Below are 21898 nucleotides of genomic sequence, written 5' to 3' on the forward strand. Positions count from 1 at the left end.
GACGGAGTCTTGCTCTGTAGCCCGGGCTGGAGTGCAGTGGCCGGATCTCAGCTCACTGCAAGCTCCGCCTCCCGGGTTTGCGCCATTCTCCTGCCTCAGCCTCCTGAGTAGCTGGGACGACAGGCGCCCGCCACCTCGCCCGGCTAGTTTTTTTTTTTTTGTATTTTTAGTAGAGACGGGGTTTCACCGTGTTAGCCAGGATGGTCTCGATCTCCTGACCTCGTGATCCGCCCGTCTCGGCCTCCCAAAGTGGAAAGCTTCATCTTAAATCTGACTTCAAAAAGTTTATAAAGATTTCAACTTTGGCCAGGCGCAGTGTCTCACACCTGTAATCCCAGCACTTTGGGAGGCTGAGGTGGGTGGATGACTTGAGGTCAGAGTTTGAGACCAGCCTGGCCAACACGGCAAAACACCATCTCTACTAAAAATACAAAAATTAGCCAGGCATCATGACGGGCGCCTGTAATCTCAGCTACTCAGTGGGCTAAGTTAGGAGAATTGCTTGAACCCAGGAGGTGGAGATTGCAGTGGGCTGATGTCGTGCCACTATACGCCAGCCTGGGTGACAGAGGGAAACTCCGTCTCCTCTTTGAGATGCTAGTGAGCCTTAGATAGTGCTATCCTAACATGGTTAGCAATAAACTAAGCTTTCTTTTCTCCACTGAGAGTTCTGGTAACATTCTTGGGAGCCAGCCAGCATTCAATTATTATTTCTATCATAAATGAACAGAAGATACTTAGACTTCCCTTAGTGACTAGAGACCAGCCATTGATGTGATAATTGGTTTTCTAAAGATAGATTTTCAGAAATGGGAATGCTGAACAGTTTAGGATTCTTGATTAAATATATACATCTTACATATGAGAAAACTGAGGCTCAACAAATGCGAATGATATGGTACAAAGAGATGAACAAATGGAAACCTGAAATGGGACCCCACAGTGCTTCTCTATAACCAAGGAAGCTGCTTTCTCTTCTCTTTGCTGCTGGCTTTCTGCTACTCTGCTCACTAAACAGTAGTTTCTATTAGCAAGCCCACCTACTAGCAGCCCTGTTTCTACTCCATTAGGGATGTCGCCCTCCTTAAAAGACAGGCATGGGTGAGTCAGGGAGAGTCCTCTACCAAGAGGGTCAGTGCTTAGGGCTGACAGTTAAAACTGAAATATGTCAAAGATGGCAGGCAGAGTTCTAAACTCAAGCCAACGAAGGCTGTCCAAATGAAGCTCTCCATCTCCAGAGTCCTTTTTCCCAAAAAAAAAAAAAAAAATTCTCTGCTGAATATTTTTCCATTTCTTTGCCTTTTTGCCTTTCTTGAAAATAGCTCACCTCTCCTATTACCAATTAAAGTGCTGCTTTTGCTCATATTGTTAGCCTAACCAATGACAGTGTTATGAGCACAATATTTGTTTCATTTCTTTCACTCTTCAGGAAAATTTAGTTGCTTTCTTGTTTTTGGACTACAAAGACACATTTTTTTCCTTTTTTTATTTTACTTTAAGTTTGGGGATACGTGTGCAGAATGTGCAGGTTTGTTACATAGCTATATGTGTGCCATGGTAGTTTGTTGCACCTGTCAACCCATCATCTATGTTTTAAGCCCCACATGCATTAGGTGTTTGTCCTAATGCTCTCCCTCCCCTTGGCCCCCACCCCTGACAGGCCTGGCGTGTGATGCTCCCCTCCCTGTGTCCATGTGTTCTCATTATTCAACTCTCACTTATGAGTAAGAACAAGTGGTGTTTGGTTTTCTGTTCCTGTGTTAGTTTGCTGAGAATGATGGCTTCTGGCTTCATCCATGTCCCTGCAAAGGACACGAACTCATTATTTTTTATGGCTGCATAGTATTCCATGGTGTATATGTGCCACATTTGCTTTATCTAGTCTATCATTGATGGGCATTTGGGTTGGTTCCAAGTCTTTGCTATTGTAAATAGTGCCACAATAAACACAATAAACATTTCCTGATTTTTTAATGATGGCGAGTGATGATGGGCATTTTTTCATGTGTCTGTTGGCTGTATGAATGTCTTCTTTTGACATTGTGTCTTTGTGTCTTTATAGCAGAATGATTCATAATCCCTTGGGTATATACCCAGTAATGGGATTACTGGGTCAAATGGTATTACTAGTTCTGGATCCTTGAGGAATCTCCACACTGTCTTCCACAATGATTGAACTAATTTACACTCTCAACAATAGTGTAAAAGCGTTCCTATTTTTCCACATCCTCTCCAACATCTGTTGTTTCCTCACTTTTTAATGATCGCCATTCTAACTGGTGTGAGATGGTATCTCATTGTGGTTTTGATTTGCATTTCTCTAATGATCAGTGATGAGCTTTTTTACATGTTTCTTGGCCACATAAATATCTTCTTTTAAGAAGTGTACAAAGGCCCATTTTTATCATTTGCTCTGCTTCTTGGATTTTTATTTCCTTATTTATTATTATTTAGGAAATCTATAACTACCTAAAGCTTGTTTTAATTTCTAAATAAAATAGTTACTTGTCTCTCTGTCTCACAGTGATGAACACATAGTTGGTATTCAATAAATGCATCTTGGATCAGAAAAGACATTTTCTTTTGCCAGATATATACATATATATACACACATACATACACACACATATGTACATATATACATACATATTAACCCTTGACCTATATAATCCATGCAACCAGATTGATAAATGCTATAAGTGTAACTACCAATGACTACTAATAGCAATGTACAATGACAGAAAATTACAAGTGTAACTACCAATGACTACTAATAGCAACGTACAATGACAGAAAATTACTCTGTGTAAGCCATTGTTCCAAGATATTAACCTGGGTTAACTGATTTAATCCTTAAATCAACCCTGTAGGGGAGGGACTGTTAGTAGCCTCTTTTTCAGAAAGGGAACATGAGACACAGAAAGGTTGAGTAATTTGTCCAAAACGAAGCAACTAAAAAGTGGCAGGACTAGGATTTGAACCTAGACTGTCTGCTTTCAGTCTCTTAACCACTACACTATACTAAGGACCACTACTATTTTATGTGATTTGCAAATGTAAGAATAAAAACAAATTATATGATTAAATTTAGAATTAATAGTTATTTTTTGGAATACATTTGTTCATATAACTTTTCACAAACACATGGCCATTTTCTATGCAACAACTTTTAAAGAAAGATTGTATAATTCTGAAAAATGAGAGATAAACCAATAATTTTTAAATTCCATGAAATATTCTGTGTAAACCTATCTTGCTTGCACAAATGAATCAAAGTTCTTTCTTTAGCTTTGACTAAACTTGACTTTCAGGATGATATACAAAGAAAGAATGTGATTTATCCTCCCAACTGGAGAAACTTAAAAGAAAGTAGGATTCCAAACATTAATGACAGTGGCAGAAAAATTAGGAAATGAGTATCTTTGCATTTCTAAAGAAAAGAATGCCCAACCCAGGAAAACTCCTGGGCTGCATTTCTCCTCAAATGTTGGGGTATATTTTCTCCACTGCCATCCTATTTCCACCTGGGAAAAGAGGAAAATCTTGGCAAGTGACTGCGAACATCCATTTTATTCTTCTTGAAGTAAAATACATCTTCTTTGTTCTTTAAGGCACTGCCTCTGTGCTTGTAATTCTTAACAATCCTTCCTTTACAGGGACTCTTAGTGGCATAGAAAATGGTTGCCAAGAATTCAAAACCCTCACAAGTCATAAGAAATTATATTTGAGTGAGAAACTGCTAGAATTGTTTTAAATCACCCAATTTCACATAGTTGAGATGTGAACAGAGGAACGGAGGTGAAATGTAAGCTTTTAAAGGAATGTTAACTGCTATCACCAGGGAAAGATACATACATACATATATATCTGTGTGTGTGTGTGTGTAGTGTATGCACACACACACTCACACACAAACACACACACACTACTGTCAGTAAAAATATGGATATGTTCTCTAGGATATATGGGGAAAGCCAGATGGGAAAAATGATAGAACAGAAAACAAAAGGCCAGACAATACAAAATCTCTGTTTAATAAACACAGCTGGGATGCAGCTGAAGTTGAGAAGACAGTGAAGCTACCTTTCTGCTCACAAAGAAAATCTGCTATTAGTAGAAGTAAAATTGAATGTTTGGTGAAATTGACATTTTCATGCCAAGAAATAGGCATGATTATTTATTCCCAACAGCTTGTAGGATTTAGCATTAAAGAGAAATTGCAAGAATCAATGTCTGCCTAAAGATAATGTCTACTGACTTGCATGGGCAACACATTGATATAAAAAGAGGAAACATGCAAACCTTTTGTAGTCATAAATGCATTCATAAAAGCAACTATCATAAATAACTCAATGCATTTGGGCATTTTAATGTATGCATAATATTCTTAATTAAGAAGGATAAGAATTTTTAATTTCAAATATAAGATTTATTTTGCCTCTTTTTTTAATGTTGGAAGATAAAACTTTATTCATTTGTTTATTTTATTATACTTTAAGTTCTAGGGTACATGTGCATAATGTGCAGGTTTGTTACATATGTATACATGTGCCATGTTGGTGTGCTGCACCCATTAACTCGTCATTTACATTAGGTATATCTCCTAATGCTATCCCTTACCCCTGCTCCTCCCCACAATAGGAACTGGTGCGTGATGATCCCCTTCCTGTATCCAAGGGATCTCATTGTTCAGTTCCCACCTATGAGTGAGAACATGCAGTATTTGGTTTTCTGTTCTTATGATGTTTGCTGAGAATGATGGTTTCCAGCTGCATCCATGTCCCTACAAAGGACACGAACTCATCCTTTTTTAATATTGCACAGTATTCCATGGTGTATATGTGCCACATTTTCTTAATCCAGTCTGTCACTGGTGGACATTTGGGTTGATTCCAAGTCTTTGCTATTGTGAATAGTGCCACAATAAACATACATGTGCATGTGTCTTTATAGCAGCATGACTTATAATCCTTTGGGTATATCCCCAGTAGTGGGATGGCTGCTTCGAATGGTATTTCTATACCAGTGTAAAAGTGTTCCTATTTCTCCACATCCTCTCCACCATGTGTTGTTTCCTGATTTTTTAATGATTGCCATTCTAACTGGTGTGAGATGGTATCTCATTGTGGTTTTGATATGCATTTCTCTGATGGCGAGTGATGATGGGCATTTTTTCATGTGTCTGCTGGCTGTATGAATGTCTTCTTTTGAGAAGTGTCTGTTCATATCCTTTGCCCACTTTTTGATGGGGTTGTTTGTTTTTTTCTTGTAAATTTGATTGAGTTCTTTATAGGTTCTGGATATTAGCCCTTTGTCAGATGAGTAGATTGCAAAAATTTTCTCCCATTCTGTAGGTTGCCTGTTCACTCTGATGGTAGTTTCTTTTGCTGTGCAGGAGCTCTTTAGTTTAATTAGATCCCATTTGTCAATTTAGGCTTTTGTTGCCATTGCATTTGGTGTTTTAGACATGAAGTCTTTGCCCATGCCTATGTCCTGAATGGTATTGCCTAGGATTTCTTTTAGGGTTTTTCTGGTTTTAGGTCTAACATTTAAGTCTCTAATCCATCTTGAATTATTTTTCGTATAAGGAGTAAGGAAAGGATCCACTTTCAGCTTTCTACTTATGGCTAGCCAATTTTCCCAGCACCCTTTATTAAATAGGGAATCCTTTCCCCATTTCTTGTTTTTGTCAGGTTTGTCAAAGATCAGATGGCTGTAGATGTGTGGTATTATTTCTGAGGCCTCTGTTCTGTTCCATTGGTCTATATCTCTGTTTTGGTACCAGTACCATGCTGTTTTGGTTACTGTAGCCTTGTAGTGTAGTTTGAAGTCAGGTAGCGTGATGCCTCCAGCTTTGTTCCTTTGGCTTAGAATTGTCTTGGCAATGCAGGGTCTTTTTTGGTTCCATATGAACTTTAAAGCAGTTTTTTCCAATTCTGTGAAGAAAGTCATTGGTAGCTTAATGGGAATGGCATTGAATCTATAAATTACCTTGGGCAGTATGGCCATTTTCACAATATTGATTCTTCCTATTCATGAGCGTGGTATGTTCTTCCATTTGTTTGTGTCCTCTTTTATTTCACTGAGCAGTGGTTTGTAGTTCTCCTTGAAGAGGTCCTTTACATCCCTTGTAAGTTGGATTCCTAGGTATTTTATTCTCTTTGAAGCAACTGTGAATGTAAGTTCATTCCTGATTTGGCTCTCTGTTTGTCTGTTACTGGTGTATAAGAATGCTTGTGATTTTTGCACATTGATTTTGTATCCTGAGACTTTGCTGAAGTTGCTTATCAGCTTAAGGAGATTTTGGGCTGAGTCAATGGGGTTTTTCTAAATATACAATCATGTCATCTGCAAACAGGGACAATTTGACTTCTTCTTTTCCTAACTGAATACCCTTGATTTCTTCCTCTTGCCTGATTGCCCTAGCCAGAACTTCCAACACTATGTTGAATAGGAGTGGTGAGAGAGGGCATCCCTGTCTTATGCCAGTTTTCAAAGGGAATGCTTCCAGTTTTTGCCCATTCAGTATGATATTGGCTCTGGGTTTGTCATAAATAGCTCTTATTATTTTGAGATACATTCCATCAATACAGAATTTATTGAGAGTTTTTAGCATGAAGGGCTGTTGAATTTTGTTAAAGGCCTTTTCTGCATCTATTGAGATAATCATGTGGTTTTTGTCTTTGGTTCTGTTTATATGCTGGATTACGTTTATTGATTTGCATATGTTGAACCAGCCTTGCATCCCAGGGAAGAAACCCACTTGACCATGGTGGATAAGCTTTTTGATGTGCTGCTGGATTCGGTTTGCCAGTATTTTATTGAGGATTTTTGCATTGATGTTCATCAGGGATATTGGTCTAAAATTCCCTTTTATTGTTATATCCCTGTCAGGCTTTGGTATCAGGATGATGTTGGCCTCATAAAATGAGTTAGGGAGGATTCCCTGTTTTTCTGTTGATTGGAATAGTTTCAGAAGGAATGGTACCAACTCTTCCTTGTACCTCTGGTAGAATTCAGCTGTGAATCCATCTGGTCCTGAACTGTTTTTGGTTGGTAGGCTATTAATTATTGCCTCAATTTCAGAGCCTGCTATTGGTCTATTCAGGGATTCAGCTTCTTCCTGGTTTAGTCTTGGGAGAGTGTAAGTGTCCAGGAAATTATCCATTTCTTCTAGGTTTTCTAGTTTTATTGCATAGAGGTGTTTATAGTATTCTCTGATGGTAGTTTGTATTTCCGTGGGGTCGGTGGTGATATCCCGTTTATCGTTTTTTATTGTGTCTATTTGGTTCTTCTCTCTTTTCTTCTTTATTAGTCTTGCTAGCAGTCTATCAACTTTGTTGATCCTTTCAAAAAACCAGCTCCTGGATTCATTGGTTTTTTTGGAGGGCTTTTTGTGTCTCTATCTCCTTCAGTTCTTCTCTGATCTTAGTTATTTCTTGCCTTCTGCTAGCTTTTGAATGTGTTTGCTCTTGCTTCTCTAGTTCTTTTAATTGTGATGTTAGAGTGTCAATTTTAGATCTTTCCTGCTTTCTCTTGTGGGCATTTAGTGCTATAAATTTCCCTCTACACACTGCTTTAAATGTGTCCCAGAGATTCTGGTATGTTGTATCTTTGTTCTCATTGGTTTGAAAGAACATCTTTATTTCTGCCTTCATTTCGTTATGTACCCAGTAGTTATTCAGGAGTGGGTTGTTCAGTTTCCATATAGTTGAGCAGTTTTGATTGAGTTGCTTAGTCCTGAGTTCTGGTTTGATCCGCAAATACTACCTTATCATGGAAATGCCCACTTTATAGAGTCAGACAGACTCTATCCTTAAATTGAGAGCAGGAAATAATGGAATTGTAGATTTTTTTAAGATAATAAGCTATTTATTTTATATAGCAAACATTATTGAGCATCTACTATATATGAAACACTATGTAAATCCTTGGGTGGGATTCAAAGATGAATAAGGCACAGTCCCTGTCCTCAAGGGACTTATAATCTAGTGACAACATAAGGCATTGAGCAAGGTATGTGGAAGGGGGTGAGGTTGGTAACTGGGAGCTAGGACAGTTTAATATTGAATATAGTAGTAACCAGCAACAGGATCCCAAATTAGTATTTTGCTGTGGTAGTAGCAGCTGATTTTATTTTGGTATGGGTCATTGCAAATTCCTATCCCATGCCCAGGTTTTAAAACCATATCTGGGAAAATTGAAAATGAACGAACGAAAACAACAATAAAATAAAACATGTCACACATTGTTGGAGAGGGGGGTGCTAATAATAATTAAGGTGGAAATAAATGCCTCAGCCTAGGAGTCTGGAGATTGGGAAGTCAGCAGCCCATTTCTGACTTCTGTTTAACTGTGAACAAGACACTTAACCTCTTTGCAACATAATATATCCATCTTTGAGACGATGCTAAAAATGTCTACTAATAGGGGTGCTAGGAAGACAATAGTGTTAACATTTGCTTATTTAATGAATGCTACTTGCTAAGTTTAAGTGGTCTACAGTGCTCTACGTGCATCATCCTATGTTGTGTTCTTTGTGAAGGGAACTCCCTGAAATTGTGCAACTTAGCCAGTTGGGTAAAATGTCTTTCCCAAGATAGTAAGCTGGGATGTAAACCCAGCAGTCCTGGACGCTTGTGAATTCTCAGTCTTAAACACTAAGCAGCACTGTCTCTCTGAGGATAAAGAGGAGATGAAACAAGTAGAAATATCATACGTGATGAAAATACTACAAGTGCTGAGATTACAGTACACTTACTTCCTTGCATTGTATGGCAGAGAAAAGTCATTCTCCGGGTAAATATTTTTTTTCAAGACTATCCATTATTTTTTGCAAGACTTAGTCCAATTTCTTTCAAGATTTGTCCCTTCAAATCAGCAGTGCCTGGAGAAGCCTCCTCACTAACAAAAGCACTGAGAAGTCTCAACTGAATCATACTGCCTGAACCAATGATGCAGGGATATAATATCTCAGGTGGGATGGACATAATGGATTTTCCTGTTGATAGGACAGTGAAAAGATGTGCGACTGGCTAGCTTATTAAGTGCACTAATTTATTTTAGTACATTCCTTATGCTTTGAAGTGATGTAATAAACAAACATACAGAATTTAATTGTAGCTGTTCCATTTTAATATCGACAAAGTTAGCTTTATGGGGTGGCTAGGGAAAATAATAGGCATTAATCTATGCATCCATCCACCATTCACTCAGAAAAAACATTTGTTGTATTGTAGGTTCTAGGGTTCAAAGATGATTGAGAAATGTTCCCGCCCTCAGATAGCTGGGAGGAGGGAGAGAGATAAATCAAAAGATAATTTACACTTTGTGGCAAGAACCAAAATAAAAGAAGGAATTATGAGAGATAGGCCTGCAGGAGGCCAAACAACTGAACTAAAGGAGGAATAAAAGGCTTCATAGAAATGGAAGAATAGAGAATCATTCCATAGAATAGGATGAGTCATTTATTCACAACAGCAAAGACATGGAATCAACCTAAATGGCCATCAGTGACAGACTGGATTAAAAAAAAAAAAAACGGTGATACATATACAGCATGGAATACTATGCAGCCATTAAAGGAACAAGATCATATCTTTGCAGAGACATGAGTGTACCTGGAGACCATAATCCTTAGCAAACTAATGCAGGAACAGAAAACCAAATACCACATGTTCTCACTTATAAGTTGGAGCTAAATGATGAGAACACATGGGCACATAAAAGAGAACAACACACACAGGGACCTATTCGAGGATGAAGGGTAGCAGGAGGGAGAGGATCAGGAAAAATAACTAATGAGCACTAGGCTTAATACCTAGGTGATGAAATAATCTGTACAACATACCCCCATGAGACAAGCTTACCTATGTGACAAACCTGCACATGTACCCCTGAACATAAAATAAAAGATAAAAAAAAAGAAACAATGATCTTTGATCTGGGCCTTAGAGGATGTGTACAGTCTATATAGACAGGCTATTCTTAATGGAAAAGAAGCTTCCCTACCCTCAACACCCCTCCCCCACACCAAATTAAGTACAGCAAAATGGCTTTATCTACATGTTCTTTGAAAGGAAAACTAAAATCTACTCATTTTCTGTTATGTTAAAAGAACAGTATATACTAGTTTTCATTAGTTAATAAGACCATTAGCCAACTCAGAGTAAATATGATACTCTGAGATTACGAAGCTGAACAAGCATCAGGAGATCTCATTTCATATCCCAGTCTGTGCCAGCTTATAATACAATCTTGGGCAATACAAATTGATATAATGAGAAGAAAAAAAAACTTTAAAAATTGCTGCTTGAACTGAATCACTAGAAGATATTCAGTATGACCATTGGTAAGAAGTGCTCTTTCAGTTTAGAAGGGAAGAAGGGAGGGAGGGTGAGAGGGAGGAAGAAAGGGGGAGAGAGGGAGAAAAAAGAAGAGAATGAAGAATGGAGGGAGAGTGGGAGGGAGGGAAGAAGGGAAGAAACAAGGAAAGAAGGAAGGAAGGAAGGAAGGAAGGAAGGAAGGAAGGAAGGAAGGAAGGAAGGAGGGAGGGAAGGAAGGGAGGGAGGGAGGGAGGGAGGGAGGGAGGGAGGGAGGGAGGGAGGGAGGGGAGAGGGAGTAATGAAGGGCAAGGCAAGGCAGGCCATGGTCTATACTTGCTGATGTTCTTATTGTTGGTCAGAGGAGGTTCCCTGGGTGGGGACTGAGAGGAAAGACAGGAAACAGAAAGGTAAATCATCCTTCATTTGGAAAGTCCTTCCTGGAGATTTGTAAGATCAGAGGTCCTGGAAATATGGCAGAGGACTGACTCAGGAGAGAGAATGGTCCGTGTGAAGGGAGGATTGTGTAGGTAGTGGCGTGGAAGGACAGGGCGGGTTACAAAAATAGTTAGTCATTTTGTGTTCATCTTTAAGTTGTTCCCTGTGGGGTGCTCTCTGTTGTGTTTGCTTGTGGTACTTCTGAGGAATGGAGAAAGAGAATGATATCTGGTGTGAGTGAAAGCTGTGGCCCCTCAAGAGCAGGACCCACATCTGCTGTGACCACCTTCACATCCCAGTGCTGAGAATAACACTGGGCACATGTTGGGGCTTCAATATGGAAGAAAGAGCAAAAAGAGGATTTGTGAGAATGTTTCATATGTGTGAGTAATCATTAGTGTATCCATTGTGAAAACTAATCTCGTCGTGTCTATTAAATAAAATCACATGCCCTAAGATCCAGCAATATCATTTCTGAGAAACTATATGCCAGAAATAAAATTACCAGTATGAAAGAATTTGTATACAGAAATGCTACTAGCAGCATTGTTGGGGGGTGGTCAAGAAATAAGGACAACCTAAATGTCCATCAAAAACATTTGATAGATAAGCAGACACATTCCAAAGCTCAGGCTCTGAAACCTGCCTTCTTGAACTTAATCTGGGTCCCACAACTTACTACAGTATGTGACATGAGTAGGTTATTTAGACTACCAGTCATTCAGTTTGCTTATCTGCATATTGATGATGACAATAATATCTACTTCATATGTTTATTATAAAAAGTAAAGGAAATCATTCAGGTAGGGTGCTTAGAACAATGTCTTGCACTTGATAAATATTCTCATTACTGGAGGTGTGCATGGGACAAAGAAAAGTGAAGCCAGAGCTGCGAGCACTTTTTCTACCCACGGTGTCTCAGATTCATTCTTAAGAAACTGAGAACTTAATCTTCCAAAATGCCAAAAAGACCATCTTATGCCCCATCTCCCACCCCGGCTTCTACAACACAAATACCCAGCCCACCAGGGTTTGCAAGATACAATCCATACCATCATCTTGCCTACAACAACTACAGGCTGGGAGGGAACCCAGGCACCAACAGCTGGGTCAGGGCATCCTCCAGTATTACCATTCCAAAACCCCCAAAGCCACAAGATAAGCCGCTGATGCCCTACAGGAGGTAGAGAAGAAAGGTCTGGGACCAAGTAAAGGCTTCCAACCCTGACCTATAGTTGTGGGAAATTGGCAAGATTATTGGTGGCATGTGGCAAGATCTCGCTAATGAAGAGAAACAATATTTAAACGAATACGAAGTAGAAAAGATAGAGTACAATGAATCTATGGACGCCCATCATAATTTCCCCATGTACCTTGCTTACATAAATGCAAAAAGTCTTGCAGAAGCTGCTTTAGGGGAGGAAAGTCGACCCAAACAGTCTCACTGTTTGGAGAACCTTACGTGAGCCTTCTCTGCTAAAGATCAGATGATTATGATGATGGCTTTTCAACGAAGCGTACAGCCACCGTTCGTTTCCAGAGAAACCACTGCCTCATCAGTGAAATCCTTAGTGAGAGTGTGGTATCAGAGGTTCAGTCAGTTGTCACAACAGCTAGAATGCAGGTCCTCAAATGATAGATCCAGTCCTTAATGGTTCAACAGCGAAAAGTAAAAGTTGAACTTCTTCCAAAAGAGGAACGACACCAGGAGAAGGCGAAATTCCTGGAAAGCACAGATTCATTTAACAATGAACTTAAAAGGTTGTGCGGCCTGAAGGTAGAAGTGGATCTGAAGAAAATTGCAGCTGAGATTGCACAGGCAGAGGAACAGACCCACAAAAGGCAGGAGGAAAGGGAGAAGGAGGCGGCAGAGCAAGCTTAGTGCAATGAGAGCAGCATCGTTCCTGAGGAAGAGCAAGTGGCCAACAAAGGCAAGGAAAAGAAACGCAATGAGAACATTCCAATGGAGACAGAGGAGACACACCTTGAAGAAACGGCAGAGCCAACAGAATGGTGAAGAAGGCAAGTCTACTCCTGAACACAAGGAGAGCGGGCAGGAGAGGGTCAGCAGTATGACAGAGAAAGGAACCAGTGATAGTAATACTGGCTCAGAGAGCAACGGTGCAACAGTGGAGGGGCCACCACCATACTAGAAGATGAGAAAAAAGAGTAAATGTTGCCTTGTTTTATGTGTTTTAAATACTTTTATAAGTGAAAAAATTGTTTTTAGTTTCAATGGTAAAAAATATTCTCCTTACTATGATTTATTATTATTATTTGCTCATAAGAGCACAGAGAAAAGTGTAAAAATGCATTCACCACACTATAAGCCTTGGTGATGGGACTAGAAGGAGAGAGAGAAGTTACTAACTTGATATATACACCATGCTCTGCTGTTTAATTTGTTGTAAGACACGTGTGTTAACATAGTAATTTGAAAATCAAATCCAATGCAACATTTTAAAAGAGTAAAAACAAAATAGAAAAAATGTTGAGGTAGACCAGCCCTACAATATATTAAGGTGTATATTGCAGAAACAGGTGGCTCTAGTAGTTAAATATATTCCAGTGGGATAGAATGGAAAGGTCTGAAATAGGCTTCAGTGGGTATAAGGCTTTATTATAGGCTAAGGTAATATCTCTAATCTTTACAGAAAGGTGGGATTATTTAAAATGGTACAGAAACAGTTATCTCTTTGGAAAAAAAATTATGTTGATTTTCTCCCCCGTACCGTAAACTGAAATAAATACCAGATGTATCAAAAACTTAAGTACTTAAAAAAAAAGAAAAGGCAGAAGAATATTTTTCTGATTTTGAGGTAAAGAGAGCCCTTTTAAGCATGCAAACAAACAAATCTTAAGGAATAAAATAGAAATGGCTATATAAACATTTAAAACTTCTGTATAACTTCCTTATTCAAGTTTTTAAAAACTATGAATTAAAAGACAAACGAAAACCTGAAATAGTACTCATCATGTGCTGACCATAAAGATAATTTATAAATAATATGAAAATGATGAACACCCCAGTATAAAGAGACTGGGCAAAATAAGTGAGAAGACAATTTGCAAAAGCAGCACACAGATGAAAATGCAAAAAACCATTCAGTGTTTTTAATAACCAAACCGAAATTCAAACAAGAAATACCATTTGTACTTATAAAATTTCTCCCTTGTAAAGGTTAACTTCTAGAAGACCACTTTAATTCGTAGTGTCAAATGCCTCCATCCCGGTAGCAGCCATCGCCACCTGTTGGTGGCACTCAGAGGTAACTAGGGTTTGCTCTGAGTTACAGCTTTGCCTTTCAGAGAAAGCTCCTAAGTCAAAAGTCAGAAACTTCTGTACCTCTACGGTGTGATGTGGAGAAATGGCTTTTTCATTCTATGCTGCCACAGGGATAAAATAGTACATCTACGGAGAGCATTTAGCAATGTAAAAATCATTTAATGTGTTAATAAATTATGATTTAATGAGTGAGTTTGCATGAAATTATAAGAAAATAATCTCACACAAGAGAAAGAAACCACCTACTATCAGCAGCAGATCTGTTAAATAAATTAATTTAATTTAATGAAATTAGTAAAACAGTGATATAAAAACATGAAAAATATTTACTACATCAAGCTAAGCTGTGGGGAGGGGAAGGAAATGACAAAGTTCTATGTAGATTTAAGTCAATTTTCTTATTTTATGTCTGAAATTATACATGGAAAATGCTGCAAGTTATTATCTCTAGGAGGTAGAATGAGAAATGTTTTAATTTTCTCTTTTCCTCTGGGCATGTGTGTGTTTTATGTTTTTTGTATTTTCTACAATAAATACATACTACTTTTGGAACTAGAAAAGAAAATTCTGTAAAAAATGATGGCAGTCAGGGGCAGGGAAGAAAAGAAGTCTATAGATTTGCTAAGTTCTTTTAGTCGCTGTAATAGGTGAAAGTGACAAAAAGAAATTTCTGAGTGTCAGAAGCTGGACCATAGCCAGCTATGTAGCTGCCCTGGCGTCCCTATCACCCCTATGGCTCTCATTCCTCTTCTGCCCCAGGCTGGGCCCGTTTTCTTTCCAATCCAATTTTACGGAAACTGCCAGCATCTAAAGTCTGTGTTCCTTGTCTATCTGCCTCTGTGGGACAACAAATCCCCACTCCTGCCAGCCTTTAATTCTCATTTCAGAATCTGATTCCTCTAAAAGGTTTTCCCAAGTTTGCCTGCTATTCTCTGCTATCTCACTAGCACAATCTGTGATCTTGTGTAAATTAACCTCTCTGCGAATCAATTTCCCCACAAAGTGGGGATAATAAAATTACCTACATTATAGGGTTGTGATAATTAAATGAATTAATATATGTAAAATGCTTACAATAAGACCTGCTAAATAGGTAAACCACAGTAAATGCTGGTTACGATTTAACAATTGTTCTTTCATTATTTTTCCAGAATACCATTTCATAGCACTGTACTTCTATAAAGTATTAATAGGTATACTATTATATTAAAAGAAAAACTAAAGTAAGTGAGGGGAAGGTCAGCCTAAACAAAATTAGTAGGGTTCTTTACTGCAAAATTAATAGGATTTACACTAAATCTGAATGAGTGAGATAAGTGTGGAGGGTTTTCCAAAGTTCTGTTTTTTAAAAGTCCCAAACCCCTTTTCTTAAATTATCTTAATGAATGGTTGAATTTCACTTTCGGGAAGGCTGTATTTGTTTGTTTGTTTATCATTTATCATACATTTGTCTTTCTATCCCTATTCACTTCTGTTTAGTTCAAGGCCTGCTTGCTTTTATTTATTTTTATTCTTTTACTTTTAAATCGGTTCGTTAGTCGTTTTGAAAGCATTTTGAGATAAGAACAATATGAATGTAAGGGGATGGCTTGTTTCTAAACGAATTACATTCCTGAGGCACGAAAACCTTCTTGCCAAGCTTATGAGAGTTTGAAATAAATTTTTATTGAATGGAAGAATGAGCAGATGAATGCAAGAAAACTACCCCACAGTCTAAAATAACAAATTCACCAATTGTTTTAGAAAGCTTATTAAAACAGAGGTTCTTAGAAGGGAGACTGCATTCTACATGAAATGTGTGTGTTGCATATATAATATATACTACATCACTGCTGCTGATGTGTTTTTAGAAGTTTAACTCAAGAAAACCTTGCAATAGCTCAAAAATATCCAGCACATTTGTGTCATAATGAGTACCTCAAAACCCATATGAGTGCAAACACAAAAGCTGACTCAGGCAGTGATCTTGGCTGTCTGCTCTGGGCTCTTGGCATATTGCGATCAATGACATGGAATCTTCTACTGATTCACAGTTGTTTAAGTGGGACACATGCAGGTGGTCTGGGCTAGTAAGCCTGGAGGCTCACCCCGTCCTCAGTATACAATCTCCACTCTTGTTCCACTCCTAGGTAGGCTTTTTGGTACCTGACCCTTGGTCACCCAAACAATGTGTTTAGACCCAGAAAAGGAGTTTTATCTAAATTACAGGATGCCTGGGGCTGCCTGCCCTTTGCAGATGATGGATGTAGATTAGCTGATCTAAACAATTAGTTAAGGAACAATCTGATCCCTAGTGACAATTAGGATGTTTAAGGCATCCTGCTGACAGCTGTGGTGACAGCGGACAGTAAAACTACCCTTCACTGAAATCAAGAAACTGGGTCCTTATGATTTACAGGCAGTCCCCTCCCCCTCTTCCCCATATGGGCTTTTATAGGACTTAAAAATGACTGAAAGGAGCCGCTGCTATGTAGTGGAAAATGAAGAAATGGCAACCTATAATTCTAGCTGAATCATTTCTCAGATCTAGCTCTTCAGAGGACTAAATGAATGGGGAAAACAAAGAAAACTGATAAGGTCTACTTCCCCTGAAATAAGTTGATTTTAAAACGTAAGTCAAGATATTTTCAGAGACAGCACATAGGGGGATCCCCTTGCCTTTTAGTTTTCCCATGCATGAAACTGTTCTGCAGTTTAAAGAGCAATACATTCTTACTAGATAAATTTAGGACAACAGAGTTTAGAGCAAATACTTTATTCAGGGAATCTGGAAATCCTAAAATGCCAATAGAGTACTACTGTTTTGCTACCACTCCAAAAGGAAACATTTTGAACATAAATGCTCCGAAGAAAGAATTAATTTTTTGAATTTAAAATACGTTGTATATTTACATAGGATTGGTTCCCAATTCCTCTATCAATTGAATAAGCCTGTGAATGTGCTCCAAGCTGGCTCCTTCCCTACAGAAAAGAACACATTTCTCCAGAGAGGATTTTGAGGAATGTGTCCAAATCCTAAATCCCTTCCTCCTCGAGAGAAAAAAAAAAAAAAATGGGAGAGAATCAGCACATGGATTTCTATTTCAACTCTTCTTTCTTAGATCTTTGAATTATGGGATATTAAAAATAAACCTAGAGGACATTGCAATGAATTTTTGGAGCAGCTGGAAAAGAAACCATAAAACGAGTGATTACAATCAGCAAAGTGTGATAACAGCTGAACGCATTAGAACCATCCTTAAAAAGTCAGACCCCACCCCCTCCCCTCTTGGGCCTGTTCGATAGAGAAAGGGATGTCACACAATACAATCCAAACACATACTCTGTCCATATTGGGTTAAGAAAATACAGTGCTGGTCATTGTCCCCAAATGACAGACATCCACAAATGGAAAGCAGGAGAATCTGACTTCCACAGTGCTTCTCATTCCACCAGGCAGATTCTGTTTGGAAAACACCCACCTGCACTAGGATCTGACCTGAATACTATTTAAAAAAAAAAAAAAAAAAAAATCTTCACTATGGTCACTGCCTTCTAGAAGGAAGTTTAGATAATTTCTCTTCGTATGTCTTCCTTCGGTAAAGATAGTGAAAGGAAAACCCTAAGGGCATGTAACATTTTCTTGCCTTTATTGTTTAAGTAGGGAGAGTTCTCCCTTAAAGGAGTTTTGTTCTTTCTAACGCAGAACACAAACATTGTCCTATTGAAGGAATGCCTTTTTGATGTGTGGGTATAACATTTCACTTTTGCAAGTTGTTATCCGAATGCATTTAAAAATTATTTAAGCAACAATGGAGGGAAAAAAGGTGAAATTTGGTTCAAGGAAAATAGTAGAATTTTGAAATATCTGCCTTAAACTGTATGTTTTTTTCTTATTTTAACAGCTTTACATTGAAAATCCAGTTTCACACTGTGACAATTTTATTTTCATACTTGCAAATTTTTTAAACTGGAAAAATGTTTCTTCACTAGGAAGTTGCAACTATGACATGTGTAAACAGACAGTAAAAGAAAAAGAGACTATGCTTGCATATCTATGAAAAAGATCATGCCCAAATATAGAAACAGAATTTCAAAGCAGACACCATATGTTTAACTCTGTCTTCGAACATAACCCTTTATATCTTCAGGTTTTCACCTATTATTTTGAGATTATAGACATATGTCTTTAGCAGCCTTCACTTTGGGAACTCATTTTCAGTGCACAACATTAAATACATAATTCTCTCAAAAAGAATGAAACTTCTAATTTTTAAATTTTTTATTAATTTAATTAAACTTATTTATTAATTTATGGAGTACATGTGATATTTGATACAAGGATACGATGTGAAATGATCAAATCTGGGTAACTGGGATATCTGCCACCTCATACATTTATTATTTCTTCGTGAAGAGTAACACTTTCTTAGGGTCGGGCATCAAAGTTTTTCCCAACATAGCTCTTGGTTTCCTTTTTAACCCCAAATATTTGTGTAGAAAAAAATATAAAATATCAACGTTTAAATAGTAAATTAGATTGACTATTTCAGATTTGTTGAGTATATAAATCTAACTTAATGAGATATTAATGAATAGTTCTGGAAATATGGCATCTGAAAATCCAAGTAGATATAGTATCTGTTTATTCTTACTGGGATTTTAAAATCCTGACCCTCTCCAACCCTCCCCCACCCCGACAAAAAATGCTTGTCTATATAATCAATTTTATATTATGTAGGCATATATTTAATCTACTTCTACATAAAGAATGGTTTCTTTTTAAAAAACTTTTTAAAGTTAAGATTAATTTTTTTACATTAGAGTAAAACTTTCTTTAAAGATTTAAAGACAGTTGCTTGACAAAAATTTATGTACATATATCTCCTGAGCAATTTTATTTATAAGGACTTATTAGTCAATTGTTTAGAAAAATTAAAAATAGCCTGTTCAATGAGAAATAAGCAAAATTTTTTACATGATGATAGAGCCATGAATAATGAGATTTTTCTAAGAGCATTTAATAATTTGGGAAAGTGCTCATGATATGATTGATATGATACTAAGTAAAATGAATAAGATAAAAAATGGAAGATATGGTTCATATGGGAGGATATTTTCTTCTTGGCAATGGAAGATGCTGATGGTTGACCAGACCACTGTCTTTAAGGCTCCATTTTAAAATGAATCATATGTATTTTTGTAGCTGTGAACCTTATCCTCTATGCTTCTTTCCCTTTGAAAATCGAGCACTCTCTTTTTTCCCTTTACACAGAGCTATATATCTGCCCAGTAAAACAATAAAAATGATGGAAATTATTTGGGGAATGGAGATTAATTTGCAGTTTATTTAAAGATTTTGCATATTTCTTTATGCTTTCAACAGGGCATAGTCCAGGGTGCTAAACTAAAACAAAGGTGCTAGCTTGAAATCTTCATTTATTTAAAATATATTCACCTTCCTTCTTTTATCATGAAAAAAATACAGTTACTCTGACTTCATTAATAACTAAATTACCTTGAGTCTTTGAATTTTAAAATTGTACTATATGGCATAATTTATTAAAAGGTTAAAAGTGGATTTCTAAGAATTTAGATATGAGCGGTTTTTTTAACCTAAAATGTTTTCAGGAAAAAAATTAATTCAAACTTGGAAATTATATGATAGTGCTACTATTCTTTTTATCCCAAACCTTCATTTCCATCAGCTGTATAAACATACTTGAGAGAGCTAAGTATACAAATGTCCAACCGATTTCTAATTGCTTAGTTATTTTCATCAGTACTGACGGTCAGTGGGTTTTTAATGTAAATATTTTACATGTACAATGAGAAAGAGACACAAGAACGAAAGCTTGAGAAGGTTTATTCTCTGCTGCTTGAAATAGCGCGTGGAGTAGGAGGGTGGGCAAATCTGGGCCTTAGAGCGCCACCCCATGGTAGACTGGGCGAAGGCCACTGCAGGGGTGTGCTCGGCTCTTTGGTCCAATATTCTCTGCTTTGTCCGCGTGAAAGAGCTTCCTTCACTCAGCTTATTTAAAACATCAACAACTCTAAATAACTTACCTTCTCTGCACCAGTGGTTGAGTAATTTCTGAATTTAGGAATCCCTTTGAGTATTTCGTACTCTGACTTTAAGAACAGGCTTCCCCACGCCTGCCCTGGCCCAACCCCAGGATAAAACAGAAAATGTGTGGGGATCTGAGTAAATAAATAATCTCACAACAAGGAAAGCGTTGTGAACTTGTGAGCCTGGGCTGCAAAATTCCCTCTCACAAAAAGACTGGTTTAATGATCAGTTTCAATATCTACCATCAATATTCATACTATCTCTACATTGTTACTTTGCAAAAGATCATAAATTGGCTAAAATTGCCAAAGCCAGTAAACAAGAATAAATGCAGTTAGACTTTCTGGGGTGTTAAACCAGAATGTGTATGTGTGGGTCGTTATCGGCTTAGAAAATTAGAAAATCAGGAACAGTACAGAACAGGATTAGAAAATTAGGAACAAAAGCAAGGCACTGTGAAATGGCAATTAAATTCTTGTTTGACTTAAATGCCTTTCTTTTATAACAGCTATACATCCTTTCCATTTTTATCCCAGTGATTTATTTTATCTAAAGTAAAAAGAACATTACCTTTCTTGAGTTCATTCCAAAATTGTTTAGGATAACATAGAATAATATAATTGAAAATTCTCCCTGTCACTTTCATACCACATTAGCGGAATAGAAATGTGTTAACGTTAACTCTTAAGGCTTTTTGTTTGCATTAACTTTAAAAAATGTTTAAATTGTTGTTACCTTTTTCAATATTATAAGTTCTCAAGACTCCCATACACAATGGGAAAAAAAAAATCCATTTACAAATGTAACAAGCCCGGGCAGAGGCATTTCTTCAGGCAATTCCCAAGGAAAAGAATTGGGACAAGGAGTCAGAAGCAGGGGCCCCATCTAGCATTTCCAGATCCACACACCCCCTTTCTGTCAAAAATCTTCCAGCTGACTTCACAAATGGCTTTTACAGGTATAACTGGGGTGAAAACCAGCAACATTGGGTGAGGAGATATAAATTCCACCAAGAAAATAAAAAGTCCAATAGTGAAAAAATTCCCAGGAAAGCACTTGGAAAAGAGGATAGGAAGAGTAGTTAAATGGCAGTTTTCTGCCTGTCCAACCCTCCCTTCTAATGACTTCTTTTATGTCAACAGAACTGCCACTTCACTTATCTCAGGATTTCCCTTTTTCAGGAATGGCGATGGTAATGAAGCATTTTTGATGAGCATAGCCATTGTTTGCTCTGCGCTGTCCTCACCCCTCAAAATAATTTCCCTTATTATTATGAAAGCTTTTTGTCTTAAAAAATATTACATGTTAATGGAACTGTTGTTTAACAAATGTTTTATAAGTGTACCAACAAGCACATTGTCAAAATAAAAGATAGGAAATAAGTGAAAAAAATTGTCTTTTTTATACTTTATAGTTCAATTTAACACTGCTATCTTTTTTAAAACTGCAGAATATAGCATACACAGGTAAGTATTTACTGTGTAAAGAATAATAATAAAATAAACTCACTTGTAACCATCTGATTAAGAAAGAAGATGTCGCTCCACTTTGGAAGTTCTCTACTGCCCCTTCTTCACTACAGTAACCTTTATCCTGACTTCTGTGACATTCCTTCTCTTATTCTTGTTGTTGTTGTTGTTGTTAAAATATAGTGTTACTATCCATGTAAGTATAAACTGAATTATTTTGCAGGTTATCTGCTGACCTTTCAATGTGTCACTTGGAAGGAGAAGTCCGTCTCCTCCAAGATGTAATTTGTAGATAGGTCATCATGTGCTCCCACCTCTTTTTCCCATTCAAAAG

The 21898-nt window shown here is 37.4% G+C and overlaps 1 long non-coding RNA gene and 1 pseudogene across 1 annotated transcript in view; both read left to right on the forward strand.

The window, feature by feature from the left end:
* LOC139363161 (uncharacterized) overlaps positions 1-21487 on the forward strand; it is a 63280-nt gene extending 41793 nt beyond the window's left edge. The window contains exon 5 of the long non-coding RNA XR_011623094.1: positions 21277-21487. This is a non-coding gene — a long non-coding RNA (uncharacterized lncRNA). The remainder of the gene's footprint in view (positions 1-21276) is intronic.
* Positions 11720-12933, forward strand: LOC105496030 (SWI/SNF-related matrix-associated actin-dependent regulator of chromatin subfamily E member 1 pseudogene; annotated as a pseudogene).
* Positions 21488-21898: the final 411 nt, after the last annotated feature.

This window comes from Macaca nemestrina, chromosome 5 (genome assembly GCF_043159975.1).
Source record: "Macaca nemestrina isolate mMacNem1 chromosome 5, mMacNem.hap1, whole genome shotgun sequence".
NCBI classification, from domain to species: domain Eukaryota; kingdom Metazoa; phylum Chordata; class Mammalia; order Primates; family Cercopithecidae; genus Macaca; species Macaca nemestrina.